At 42.9% G+C, this 13802-nt stretch overlaps 2 pseudogenes; both read left to right on the top strand.

Moving 5' to 3' along the window:
- Positions 1–1253: 1253 nt before the first annotated feature.
- Positions 1254–2314, top strand: LOC123464090 (annotated as a pseudogene).
- Positions 2315–11410: 9096 nt separating this feature from the next.
- LOC101606778 lies at positions 11411–12781 on the top strand (annotated as a pseudogene).
- The last annotated feature ends 1021 nt before the right edge of the window (positions 12782–13802 follow it).

The raw sequence follows: 13802 nt of genomic DNA, 5'->3' as shown, positions 1-13802 counted from the left end.
TATGATTAGACATAGACCGGAGGAAGCTGAGCAATTGTTATATGGAGATTGGCACTGTTGCACTGCAATCAGTGCACCTACAGAACCACAATCACTGCAATCATGGTCTATGAGAATAATATTACACCCTCTCTTAAGAGATTTGCTTAAAGAATTTTCCGCTTATAAAACTTGGTACGAACTTCATAGAACTTATAGAAGAACAAAAATGCTTGCTTTATCAATAAAATTATGCAGACCTTTTGATAACATTACAAGCTCATCAGATAGGCGACCGTATGACTCTGTAAACCCCAGTCCTGTGAGACAACTCTGGTATCCTATTAGAAGCGGATAACCAGTACATGACACCTTTTATGCTGATTACATTTCAGGTGTCAGGGGGTGGAATGTTATGAGCATGTAAGGACCAGCATATGGTCCAGGGCCAGTTTAGATAAATAAGTTTTTTTTTTTGTGAGAGTAAAAATGCAAAGTCAAACCTTGTGAGCAAAAATTAAGACTAAGCTGTGTGTGGTGACATAGTGGAGATTAGCAGGTGTGTGTGTGGAACTCTAGATAAGTAGTGGAAAATATAAAAACCCCAGCTGCTCAGCAACTGTTGTCTCAGTCTTCCCGACACTGACTGACTGAAAGGTTGCTCAGCAGTCCGGACCGAGACCTCCGCGAGACGCATCACCGATCCGAATTCATCTGCCCAACACGCTGTCCGAACGATCAAGACTTGGCTTGAAACACCGCGAACCGAGAGAAAAGTCGCAGCACGGACTCCACATTGCCAGGTTATAAAGCGTCTGAGACGTCGCAGCCCAAGTCTCGCATTACTGCAGCCCAAGTCTCGCGTTATCAGGTTGTATACATGTTAGACTCATTAGAAATATTCTTGTGTTAGTAGTGATGAATATAATTTGGTTATATATTATATTAGCTATAATATTAGTTGTGATAGTTTGGACTTGCTTGTGTGTGACTTTCATCCCAGTAAACTCCTTTGCAAGTACACCAGTGTCTCCGTATCATTGACCTTCGTGGGCGGAATCCTCTCAACCAATCACCTTTGAGAGTGCTCGCGACACAAGGGCAAGGTATCATTAAACAAACAAATAAAACATTAAAAACCTGGTTACAAAAAACTAAAAAGGGAGCGCCGGGCAGAGCGGGTGGCCGGCACGGAGCTGCTGAGCCGGGCCGTGGGGGTCAAGCGGCGGCCCAGCAGGGCTGCGGGGTCTTTCATGATGAGAACTTCAGGGGTACTTCCCTCTCTGAGTAATTGATAGTCTGGGCGGTGAGGAGATGGCGGACAGTGTTAAAACCTTTCTCCAGGACCTTGGCAGGGGAATCAAAGACTCCATCTGGGGCATTTGCACCATCTCAAAGCTAGATGCCCGAATCCAGCAAAAGAGAGTAGTGCAGCGTTGAAGAAGGGCAAGTAGTGTCCTGACACAGAGGAGAGCCCAGAGCATAGAGCAAAAACAAGAGAGGTAAGGAGTGCAAGCCTATGTTCCAGAACGTCACAGAGAGAGCGCTAGAGTGAGCCATGCATTGTTAGTCGAATTTTCCAGTGTTGTGCTTGGAATGGTGGAGTATTCTGGTTCAGTCTCCTCTTGTTTTACCGAGTGTTTATTCCTGCACTTCAGTCAGTAACAGCCCGGATCATTGGTGACCCATCGCTCCATGGAGATGTCTGGTCATGGCTGGAATTCTTTCTCACCTCCATTTTCAGTGCTCTTTGGGTGCTCCTCCTGTTTGTGCTTAGCAAAGTTGTGAATGCCATTTGGTTTCAGGATATAGCTGACCTGGCATTTGAGGTATCAGGGAGGAAGCCTCATCCATTCCCCAGTGTCAGCAAAATAATTGCTGACATGCTCTTCAACCTTCTGCTACAGGCTCTTTTCCTTATCCAGGGGATGTTTGTGAGTCTCTTCCCCATCCATCTCATTGGCCAGCTGGAATTGAAATGCACCAGCGATTGTCAAACATAGAAAGGAATTGGCCTTATTACTTTGGATTTGGCTTGCCCTTGGCGTTCCTCACAGCAATGCAGTCCTCCTACATCATCAGTGGCTGCCTCTTCTCTATCCTGTTTCCTTTATTCATCATCAGCGCCAATGAAGCAAAGACTCCTGGGAAAGCATACCTTTTCTAGCTGCGCCTCTTCTCCTTGGTGGTCTTCTTAAGCAACAGACTATTCCACAAGACAGTCTACCTGCAGTCAGCCCTAAGCAGCTCAACCTCCACAGAGAAGCTCCCCTCACCGCATCCATCTCCTGCCAAACTGAAGGCTGCTGCAGGCCGCTGAGTTTCCTGCTGTCCAAAGGAGACAGTGGGATTGGATGGAGGCTGTGGCAGCTCCTTTTCCTGTTCTCCTTCCCTACCAGGGAAGGTGGGACCCACTGCCAAGGGCCTCTGCATATCCCCTTCTCTTTGAGGAATTGGAATCTTTGTCTCTGGTGCACATAAGGCAGGATCGTCCTGACCCAGTATGTGCAGTTTTACCACCACCGTGAGTCTGAAAAGACCACAGGTTTTCCAGCTTTTTTCTAGCATTTACCAGCCCCTGTGCCTGGACAGATTTGAATACTTGGTTTTTCTCCCTGTGCCATTACCCTTCCACCTCTCTTTGCTACCTTCCAGCACCCTCGGATGAATGGGTTTTGTAATCCTAACTGTTGTATTTTGTGAATTTGTTGTTATTGTTTTTCTGTGAAGCACATACATTGGATGTGGGAGGTGAAGGAGTATCTCAGTTACTCTTGCTGACTCCCTTACTAGCCATCACTGTCTTGTTTCTTGTAACTCAGGTTAGGTTTTGGTCTCTTGCTCTATTGCAAAAAGAAAAAAAAAAAGAGTGAGCCTGAAGAGATGGGACAGGACAGACCTCACAACCAGATTGGCTGGCTGCTGAGGAATAATTTTCTTTCTTCCCCTTGAAGGGGAAAAAGCTTTTTTTCACTGGTACATTTAAAATTCCCTAGCTAGGGGAGATACCAATTCCGGACAAGTGCCACTGGAATACAGAATGCTTGGAGAATCTGAACTTTTCAACTCTGGAAGATGAAAATTTATTGTTGGCCAATGCTGGGTCTGATTGGTATTTCAAAGGAATATTGGGTACTGCAAATAGGAACTGAAGGGGGGTAAACTTATTAAACCCATTAACCTGTGGGGGAAAAAAAAACCTAAAAAGGGGGAAATGACAGAGGGGTCAGTAACAAAATGGTTAAATCATACTTTATTTATTTTAAATTTTAATTATTTATTTTAAATTTATTTATTTTAAATGCAAAAAGGTTTTCTGCTGCTGACCGTTTGGGACATGCACAAACCAAGACTAATTATGCTAAAGTAATGTGGGAAGACCCATTGACTAACAAATGGAGCGGACCCAACCCTGTATTAATATTGGGACAAAGATCTGTTTGTATTTTTTCATAGAAAGAAAATGGAGCCAGATGGTTGCCAGAACGTTTGGTCCAGTATGCAGGCCACGAGATCAAATAAGAGGACACTACTGATCCTGATGATATGGTGTCATCTACATCTTGCTTGTAGTAAAGTCTACTGGTCTGTCCTCAGGATTGTGGTGGTCAGACAATGGACATCAGCAAACTTACATGTGGAAAATTGCTGCTGCTATGGGAGGTGTTAAGGTTACATCTGCCAGCAATAATTCAAATAGTCTTCCGAAGGGAACTGTTATGGCCTGTATTACACCACCTTATGCCCTGATGTTAGGAAATATAAATATTACTTGGTATCACAGGTCTGAAGGAATGTTTAATGTTACTTGTGATAATTGTAGTCTGTCCAATTGTGTTTCTCTGATTCTGAAACTGTAATGATTGTCAAACAACCTGCATTTGTTATGATTCCTGTTAATCTTTCAAAGCCTTGGTATTCTGACAAGGGTATTTCAAATTCTAGAGGAGGTTAAAAATAGTTTAAGTAGACAAAAGAGAATTGTAGGTTTAATTATTGCTGGGATTGTTGCACTTATTACATTATTAGCTTCTATTACTACTGCTGCTGTTGCTCTTACACAAGAAGTTCATACTGCGCACTTTGTTAATAATTTAGCTAAAAACATTTCTGTTTCTTTGGGAACTCAAGTAGCCATAGACAAGAAGTTAGGAGAAAAAGTAGATGCTTTGTTTGATGTAGTGACCTATTTAGGAGAGCAAATTCAAGGAATGAAGATTACAGCTCAATTGGAATGCCATGCAGATTACCAATGGATCTGCATCACCTCTAAAATTTACAATGCTAGTTATGAAGATTGGGTAAAGGTCCAAATGCACTTGGAAGGAATTTGGCACCATGATAACATTTTGTTAGATTTGGTTAGTTTACATTCAGAAATTCTAGCTATACAGAAGAGTCATCTTGATTTTGTTGCCACTAAGACTGCTAATGATTTACTTGCTGCAATTAAGCCTGTGCTGCCTGATTGGAATTCTCTAAGTTCCTGGATAGGCAGCTTTGCAGCTGTGGGAGTTTGCCTTCTGCTTCTCTTATGCCTATTGCCTATTTTCTTCAAGTGTCTAATGAAGTCTATTGTGAATGTTCACGCAGAGGTCCGAGGTAAGCACTATAGAGCATGTCCTTGGCTCCCTCAGACTTTATCCTAATTCTCCCTGAATTTTATCCAGCTGGTAGCCAGAGACAGGTAAGATCGGGGGAGGAGGCATCCAACCTAAGACAAGGCACGTATTGAAGGATAATATGTTTGTCCTATGATAGGTAAGGATGTTCTTCTGCCTCTGACAACCTAAGACAGGCACAGTCACTTCTTTTAGTAAATAAACAAAGAGGAGATGTCAGGAGCTGCAGCTGGTCTTTGACCTCTTGACACAGAGCCAATTAATGTACAGCCTTGGTGAAACATTCACCAGACACAGAGGCATAAATTATCATATTAGCCCTGGTGAAGCTGACTTTAGACATGTAGGCATTGTCAAGAAAGTTTTTTATTCTGTATATAAGCTTGTGTCTGCCTGAATAAACCTGAGCCTTGATCAGAACTTGTCTTGGCCCCATTCCTTGTGTTCTTGTCTCAGATTCATTCCCACTCCCTCCTTCAGGGTCTGTTTTGACTCTTGTGCTGCAGGCCGGCACATCTACATAAACTCTGCATGAACCTTGTACACAACTGTTCTAACAAAAGTGCTGCAGGCTGCTGCCTCTGGGCTCCTGTGCAGAAGATATCACCTGGAGTCCCCCGGTTCTGTTGATTTGCCCTGGCACAGCTCAGTTCCTCAGTACTTGGAAACAGGTTCAGTTGACACCAGAAGGTGACAATACCAACAAGGTGTTGTCCTTGACAGAATTACTTTGGCTTTTCCTGAACATAAGTGATTGCCTGCTAAATCATCTTTCTTTAGATTTACAGAACCCAGAAGCTGAGCATCCATAACTCTCCTTCTTGCTACACAATCCTGTCATCAAGTGTGGAGGTTTGCATTTGAATGTATGTCCCCATAGCTTGAGGGTTTTTAAAAATTATTTTATTATTTTTTTGAGAGAAAGAGAACAGGCACACTAGGGCCTCTAGCCACTGCAAACAAACTCCAGATGCATGCACCACCTTGTGTATCTGCCTTTATGTGGATACTGGGGAATTGGCCCAGGGTTTTTACGCTTTTCAGGTAAGCTTCTTAATCATTGAGCCATCTCTCTAGCCTTTAAAAATATATATATCTATTATTCATTTACTTGAGAGAGAGACACCTGAGGTATTTTTAAGTAAGTAAGTAGCTTGAGTCTCAAGCAGCCCAGCTGGAGGAGGTTTTGGGTCTGATCTTTAGTGCAGCCTTACTAAATGTGTGAAGAGAAATTTGGAGCTCTGGTTGTTCATGCTCGTTGGTGTTTGCTGGTTGTTTGGTGATGTCTCCCTGTTTGGATCTATGGAAGTGAGCCAGCTTCTTCCACATTGAAATGTGTCCCTGGAATCTGTAAGCCTGAAATAATCCTTTTTCTCCCATAAACTGCTTTTGGTTTGGGTGTGGGCCCCAGAAACTTGAAGGTAACTGTAATAAGTAACCAAAACCAATGAACTGCTATGATACTGTGGGCTTGGAACAGCCTCAGGGGGCAAGATGAATTGTAGAGCTCTGGCCAAACATAAAAATGCAGAGACACAGCCTGGAGAAAAAGATGCTGCTCAGCATGTGCCCACCCTGCCTTTTGCCCCTGTAATCCATTCCCTCCCTATGAATGCCTGTTTCTGTACCTGAGAGTCAGTCCCAAGATGGGAAGTCTTGTCCTGAGAATTGGCCTTTGAGTAGCAAAGCTGCCAGATGTGGGTCCAGAAGCACTTCCTATTTTACAGAAACATATTTCAGACATGATGCCTCTTTATCATGTCTAAATGCACGGCCATGTATATCATTGTGCAGTCCCCATCTCCATAATTCTCTGGCATCTTCATGTTGCCAAACTGTACCATTAAACAACTCCTCTTCCATCTAGACTGGGGCAGTCACTTTCTGTGATTTCAACTACTGTTGAGTACTTTAAGTCATATTTAACCACAGTGAAGTTATATTGAATCACAACCCCATTCTAATTAATGTAATTAACATAATTAGTTAATTAACATCCTGGCATTTTCAAATCCAGTGTATTTTAGTTTATTCTCACTCCCCATTCCAAATTTCCCCTCTCCCCAGTCTTTCTCTCCTCCCGGAATCCTTTCCCCCTTTTTTTTACATGTAACATGTGTCCTTTCACCCTTTCCTCACCCTCATTTTTTAAGTATTTATTTATTTATGAGAGAGAGAGAGAGACAGAATAAGTGTGCCAGGGCCTCTAGCCATTGCAAATGACACATGCACTACCTTGTGTGGGTACTGGGGAATTGAACCCAGGTCCTTAGGCTTTGCAGGCAAGCACCTTAACCTTAGTCATCTCTCTAGTCCACCACCCTAATTTTTTTAAAAAGAAATTTATTTATTTATTTATTTGAGAGAATGAGAGAAGAAAAAGGAGAGAGGGAGAGAGAGAGAGGGAAAATGGGTATACCAGGGCCTCCAACCACTGCAAATGAACTCCAGACACATGGCCACCTTGTGCATCTGGCTTACATGGGTTCTGGGGAATCAAACCAATGGCTTTGCAGGCAAGTGCCTTAATTGCTAAGCCAGCCCCCATCACCCTCATTTAAAAAAAAATTATTGATTGATTGACTTGCAAGCTTAGAGAGAGTGAGAGAGACAGAGTATAAATGGATGTGCCAGGGCCTACTAGCATTGTAAACAAACTTCAGATGCATGCACCACTTTTTATATTTGGGGAATCAAATCCAGGCCAACAAACTTCACAAGCACTTTTAACTGCTGAACCATCATTCCAGTCACCTCATACCTCATTCTGCTTATCCCTTTTTTTTAATGTTTTATTTTTATTTATCTATTTATTGGAGAACAATAAAGAGGCAAATAGAGAGAGAGAATGGTCATGCCAGGGCCTCCAGCCACTGCAAACAAACTTCAAACACATGTGCCACCTCATTTATGTGGCTTACATGGGATAATGGCTTACTGGGTGTGATAGTTAAGGTGTTGTCAACTTGATCTGTTTAGTAATCTACAGAAATCCCTTTTGAGTGGATCCTTGAGGTTGCTTCCAGGAAGGATTAACTGAAGGAGGAAGTCCATCCCCCAGAGTAAGCCCTTCCTCCAGAAAGGGCAGCCCCCCCTCAGAGGGGGACTTCATGTAAGGAAGCTCTGGGTGAAAAGAGCCCTTCCTTCTTCCCACTTGGCTGCCAGAGCTGCTTGCTGCCTTTCAGTGTGGATTGAAGACCAGCACCGGCTGAAGACCAGCATCATCTTAAGACCCACATGGATCAAAATCCAGCAGCTCCCGAGGAAGCCTGCAGGCCTTCTGGCACCATCTTTAGTGTTGGATTGGGACTGCTGAGGCATCTGGCCACCTGGACCAGATTCCTTGATTCTTGGACCTGCAACTGCTATTGGACTACCGTAAACTAATCCAATAAATTCCCTTTTTAAAATAATTCATGTTAGCAGTTCTGTTCCTCTAGAGAACCCTGACTAATACACTGGGGAATCAAATCTAGATCCTTAGGATTCATAGACAAGTGCCTTAACTGCTAAGTCATCTCTCCAGCCCTTGCTCATCTCTTTCTTTTTTAAAATTTTTTTAATGTATTTTATTTTTATTTACATTTAAGAGAGAAAGAGACAGAGGGAGAGAAAGAGATGGAGAGAGAGAATGGGCACACCAGGACCTTCAGCCACTGCAACTAACTCCAGAAGCATGCACTATCTTGTGCACCTGGCTTACATGGGTTCTGCAGAATCGAATCTGGGTCCTTTAGCTTTGCAAGCTAGCACCTTACTACTGAACTATTCCTCCAGCCCTTTTTTAAAAAAGTGTCTTGGGCTGAAGCGATGGCTTAGCAGTTAAGTGCTTGCCTGTGAAGCCTAAGGACCCTGGTTTGAGGCTCGTTTCCCCAGGACCCACGTTAGCCAGATGCACAAGGGGGCGCATGCGTCTGGAGTTCGTTTGCAGTGGCTGGAAGCCCTGGCGCGCCCATTCCCTCTCTGTCTCTTTCTCTCCCTCTCTCTCTGTCACTTTCAAATAAATTTTTTTTTAATAAAGTGTCTTATGTATTTATAAGATGAGAGAGAGTGGGCCTACCAGGGCATCTTGGCACTGCAAATGAACTTCAGCTACATGCACTACTTTGTGTATCTAGTATCAAGTGGGTTCTAGGGAATCAAATCTGGGCAGGCAGGCAGGCTTTACAAACAAGCACCTTTAACCAATGAGATATCTCCCCAGCTCTGCTCATCTCTTTATGCTCACTCTTGGGTACCTTTCTACCTATACAGGTTTCACCCACATTTGCCCCATATATAGATACAGGAATCATATATATATTAAACATGTATATATTGTGTACACATACATTACATATATTTGTATATATTACAAGCTAGAATCTGCACATCACAGAGAGCATGTGGTTTTGGTCTTTCTGAATCCAGTTATTTTGAGGTCTATTCATTTTCCTGCAAATTTCATAATTTCACTTTTCTGTACCACTGAGTATAATTTCATTATGTATATGTACTACATTTTCATTATCCATTAATCTGTTCACTGACATCTAGGCTGATTCTATTTTTAGCTGTTGTAAACAGAGAAGACTAAATATGGATGTGCAAGTATCTCTCTATGCCAGGAGTGGTACAGCTGGGTTGTATGGGAGTTCTATCTCTAATTTTATTTATTTATTTACTTACTTACAAGTAAAGAAACAGACACAGAGAGAGAGAGAGAGAATGGGCATGCCAGGGCCTCTAGCTGCTGCAAACAAATGCCAGATGCTTGCACCACTTTATGCATCTGGCTTTATGAGGGCACTGGGGAATCAAACCTGGGTCATTAAGCATTGCAGGCAAGCATCTTAACAGCTGAGCCATCTCTCTAGTCCTCTACCTTTTTTTTTTTTTTTTTTTCTTATTTGGTTGTTCATGGTAGGGTTTCGCTCTAGCCTAGGCTGACCTAGAATTCACTATGTAGTCTCAGAGTAACCTTAAACTCACAGTGATAATTCCTGCCTCTGCCTCCCAAGTGCTGGGATTAAAGGCATGTGCCACCATGCCTGGCCATTTCTAATTTTTGCAATACCTCAACACTGACTTCTGGTTATTCTAGTCTGCATTCCTACCAGCAGCAGTAGCACATGGTCCCAACACTCGGGAAGCAGAGAGAGGTAGGATCACCATGAGTTCAAGACCAGTATGGGCTAGAGTGAGACCCTACCTCAAAAACAAAAATATTTCTGCCAGGTGTGGTGGCACTCACCTTTAATGCCAGCATTCAGGAGGCAGAGGTTAGGAGGATCGCCATGAGCTTAAGGCCAGCTTGAGACTACATAGTGAATTCCAGCTCAGCCTGGGCTAAAGTGAAACTCTACCTCGAAAACAAACAAACAAACAAAAATCCCTCTTTCCCATATCCTTGCCAGAATTTGTTGTCAGGTGTTTTTTTTTTAATGTGTGAATAAGAGAGAGAATTGGCGTTCCTATCCTCCAACCACTGCAATAGAACTACAGATATGTGTGCCCCCTTGCATGCATATGCAATTTTGTACATTTCTGTCATTGTGCATCTGCCTTACATGGGACCCGGAGAGTCAAACATGAGTCCTTGGGCTTCTCAGGCAAGCGCCTTAACCGCTGTTGCAGTCAGGTTCACATTGCTGTCAGAAAACTCCAAACCAAGAGCAGCTTGTAGGAAAAAAAGTTTATTTTAGGGCTGGAGAGATGGCTTAGTGGTTAAGCGCTTTCCTGTGAAGCCTAAGGACCCCGGTTTGAGGCTCGATTCTCCCAGACCCACGTTAGCCAGATGCACAAGTGGACACACACATCTAGAGTTCGTTTGCAATGGCTGGAAGCCCTGGCACACCCATTCTTTCACTCTCTCTCGATCTGCCTCTTTCTGTCACTCTCACATAAATAAATAAATAAATAAATAAATAAATAAATAAATAAATAAATAAATGTTTGTTTATTTTGGCTTGCAGACTCAAGGTGAAACTCCATGGCTTGCAGACTCAAGGGGAAACTCCATGATGGCAGGGAAAACAATGGCATGAGCAGATGGTGGACATCACCTCCTGGCCAACATCAGATGGATGACAGTATTAAGAGAGTGTGCCAAACACTGGCAAGAGGAAGCTCTCCTCGAACAATACATTGCCTCCAGGAGGCGTTAATTCCCAAATCACCATCAGCTGAGAACCTAACATTCAGAATACTTAAGTGTAAGGAGGACACCTGAATCAAACCACCACATTCCATCCCTGGCCCTCATAAACTGATAGCCATATATGATGTGAAATGCAATGCATTCAACCAACTTTAAAAGTCCTCATAGCTTTTATCAATCCCAACAATGTTCAAAAATCCCCATAATCCAAGGTCTTTTAGCTGAGCTGAAATACAAAAAAAAAAAAAGCCATAATGCCACAAAATAACCATTCATACTACAAAAGATGGCACTGGGCAGAGCAAAGAAATACTCAACCAGGGCTAGAGAGATGGCTCAAAGTTTTAAGGCACCTGCCTGCCAAGCCTAATGACCTGGGTTTGGTTCCCCAGGACCCACATAAAAAAGCCAGATATGGGCTGGAGAGATGGCTTAGCGGTTAAGCGCTTGCCTGTGAAGCCTAAGGACCCCGGTTCCCACGTTAGCCAGATGCACAAGGGGGCACACGCGTCTGGAGTTCGTTTGCAGCGGCTGGAAGCCCTGGCGTGCCCATTCTCTCTCTCTCTCCCTTTATCTGTCTTTCTCTCTATGTCTGTCACTCTCAAATAAATAAATTAATAAAAAAATAAATAAAATATTTAAAAAAAAAATGCCAGATACAAGACGACGGACAACCCTGCACTTTATATGTAGGTAACCTCTCCAGAGATGTGACCGAAGTACTAATACTTCAGTTATTCAGTCAGATCGGACCCTGTAAGAGCTGTAACATGATAACAGAGCATACAAGCAATGACCCATATTGCTTTGTGGAATTTTATGAACACAGAGATGCAGCTGCTGCATTAGCTGCTATGAATGGGAGAAAAATTTTGGGAAAGGAGGTCAAATTAAACTGGGCAACAACACCAAGTAGCCAGAAAAAAGATACTTCCAATCACTTTCATGTGTTTGTTGGGGATTTGAGTCTAGAAATTACAACAGAAGATATCAAATCAGCATTTGCCCCCTTTGGTAAAATATCGATGCCCGGGTAGTTAAAGACATGGGAACTGGAAAATCCAAAGGCTATGGTTTTGTGTCTTTTTATAATAAACTGGATGCAGAAAATGCAATTGTGCATATAGGTGGTCAGTGGTTGGGAGGTCAACAAATCAGAACCAATTGGGCCACGCGAAAACCGCCTGCACCTAAAACTACACAAGAAACTAACACTAAGCAGTTAAGGTTTGAAGATGTAGTAAACCAGTCAAGTCCAAAAAATTGTACTGTGTACTGTGGAGGAATTGCTTCTGGGCTAACAGATCAGCTCATGAGACAAATATTCTCACCATTTGGACAAATTATGGAGATATGAGTTTTTCCAGAAAAGGGCTATTCATTTGTCAGATTTTCAACTCATGAAAGTGCAGCCCATGCCATTGTCTCCGTGAATGGTACTACAATTGAGGGACATGTGGTTAAATGCTATTGGGGTAAAGAATCTCCTGATATGACTAAAAACTTCCAACAGGTCGACTATACTCAATGGGGCCAGTGGAGCCAAGTGTATGGGAACCCACAGCAGTATGGGCAGTACATGGCCAATGGGTGGCAAGTGCCGCCCTATGGAGTATATGGGCAGCCGTGGAATCAGCAAGGATTTGGAGTAGATCAAACACCTTCTGCTGCTTGGATGGGTGGATTTGGTGCTCAGCCTCCCCAAGGACAAGCTCCCCCTCCTGTAATACCTCCTCCTAGCCAAGCTGGATATGGAATGGCAAGTTACCAAACGCAGTGAGCTGGGACTCTAAACAAAATTGTAACTCATAATAGGCTGCGATTTCCTGTGACACTCTGAAGACATGAAAGTAGACATCGGAAAATGGAAATACTTATTTTAAGAACGGAAATGTTTGGAACCTTTAGCACAGCTTTGCTTGGGTGAAGGACACATGTCTTCTAGTTCTGCCTTTTTAAGTTTTTGTTCATGATGGATATGAACATGATTTTTCTTTGTGTACAAAACTAAAATAAAGTCAATAAAGACAAAAAAAAAAAAGCCAGATACACAAAGGGGGCCATGCATCAGGAGTTTGTTTGTAGCAATTGGAGACCCTGGCACACCCATTCTCTTTCTCTCTCTATCTCTCTCATCTTGCAAATGAATCAATGAAATTAAAAAATAACAAGAAGTACTCAACCAATACAAGATTTAAACAGGGCAAATACCAAACACTGTAGCTCCAAGTCCAACAACTCTGGTTAAGGACTGGTTAGTGATAAGTCTCTGGAGTTACAATTCCATCCTTCCAGCTGGGCTATTCACAGTACTGGCAAACTTCATCTGGTGCCAGCAGCTCTCCTTGGCAGCCATCCCATCGTCCTGGCATTTCCACTGGGTCTCCACTGCAACCCACAGTTCATCCTCATAGCTCTATTGGGTCTCCACACAGGTAATCCAGCAAGCCTGCTTCACACTGCCCATGGCCATTTCCAAAATACAAAATCATGTTGCAAATTCAATGACTCTCTTCCTTTGCTAATACTAGGCAGGCTGCCAATTTGTTAATCCAGGGGAGGAATAAAGCTGACTTTGAAGAATGGGACACTATTTCAGCATTCAGGCCCCTTCAAAAGAGTTTGCATTCTTCCCATTGTCCCAGTGCAGGTCAGCTGGCCCAATATCAATGGTTGTAATCTCTCCAACAATTGCAGCTAAACAGAAGTTTTGGCCCAAAGATTTAATTTCTGTGTCATGTTCCTTTGCTCACACCAGTATATTTATATGCAGTGCAAACCTGCACAAGTTCTTAGTACATGGACATAGCAGCAAACCTCTCATACAAACTGACTCTAGCCCAGTACAGGCAAAGGTCTTTCTCACTCTCACAAGCCAAACCTCACAGACCATAGTTCTTACTGCATTCAGGTCTTTCAACTGACAGCATTGCAAGGCATCTCTTATTAAAGGGCCAAGGTTTCAAATCCTTCCACATTCCTCCAAAAATCAGCTCCAAAGGGCCAAAAGCCACAAAGTCAGGTTTCTAGCAGTAATAATCCCACTTCTTGGTACCAAATTT

The sequence above is a fragment of the Jaculus jaculus genome, chromosome 10, assembly GCF_020740685.1.
Source record: "Jaculus jaculus isolate mJacJac1 chromosome 10, mJacJac1.mat.Y.cur, whole genome shotgun sequence".
Lineage (NCBI taxonomy): Eukaryota > Metazoa > Chordata > Mammalia > Rodentia > Dipodidae > Jaculus > Jaculus jaculus.
The sequence above is the reverse complement of the archived record's forward strand: the minus strand, read 5'-3'. Positions and strand labels throughout refer to the sequence as shown.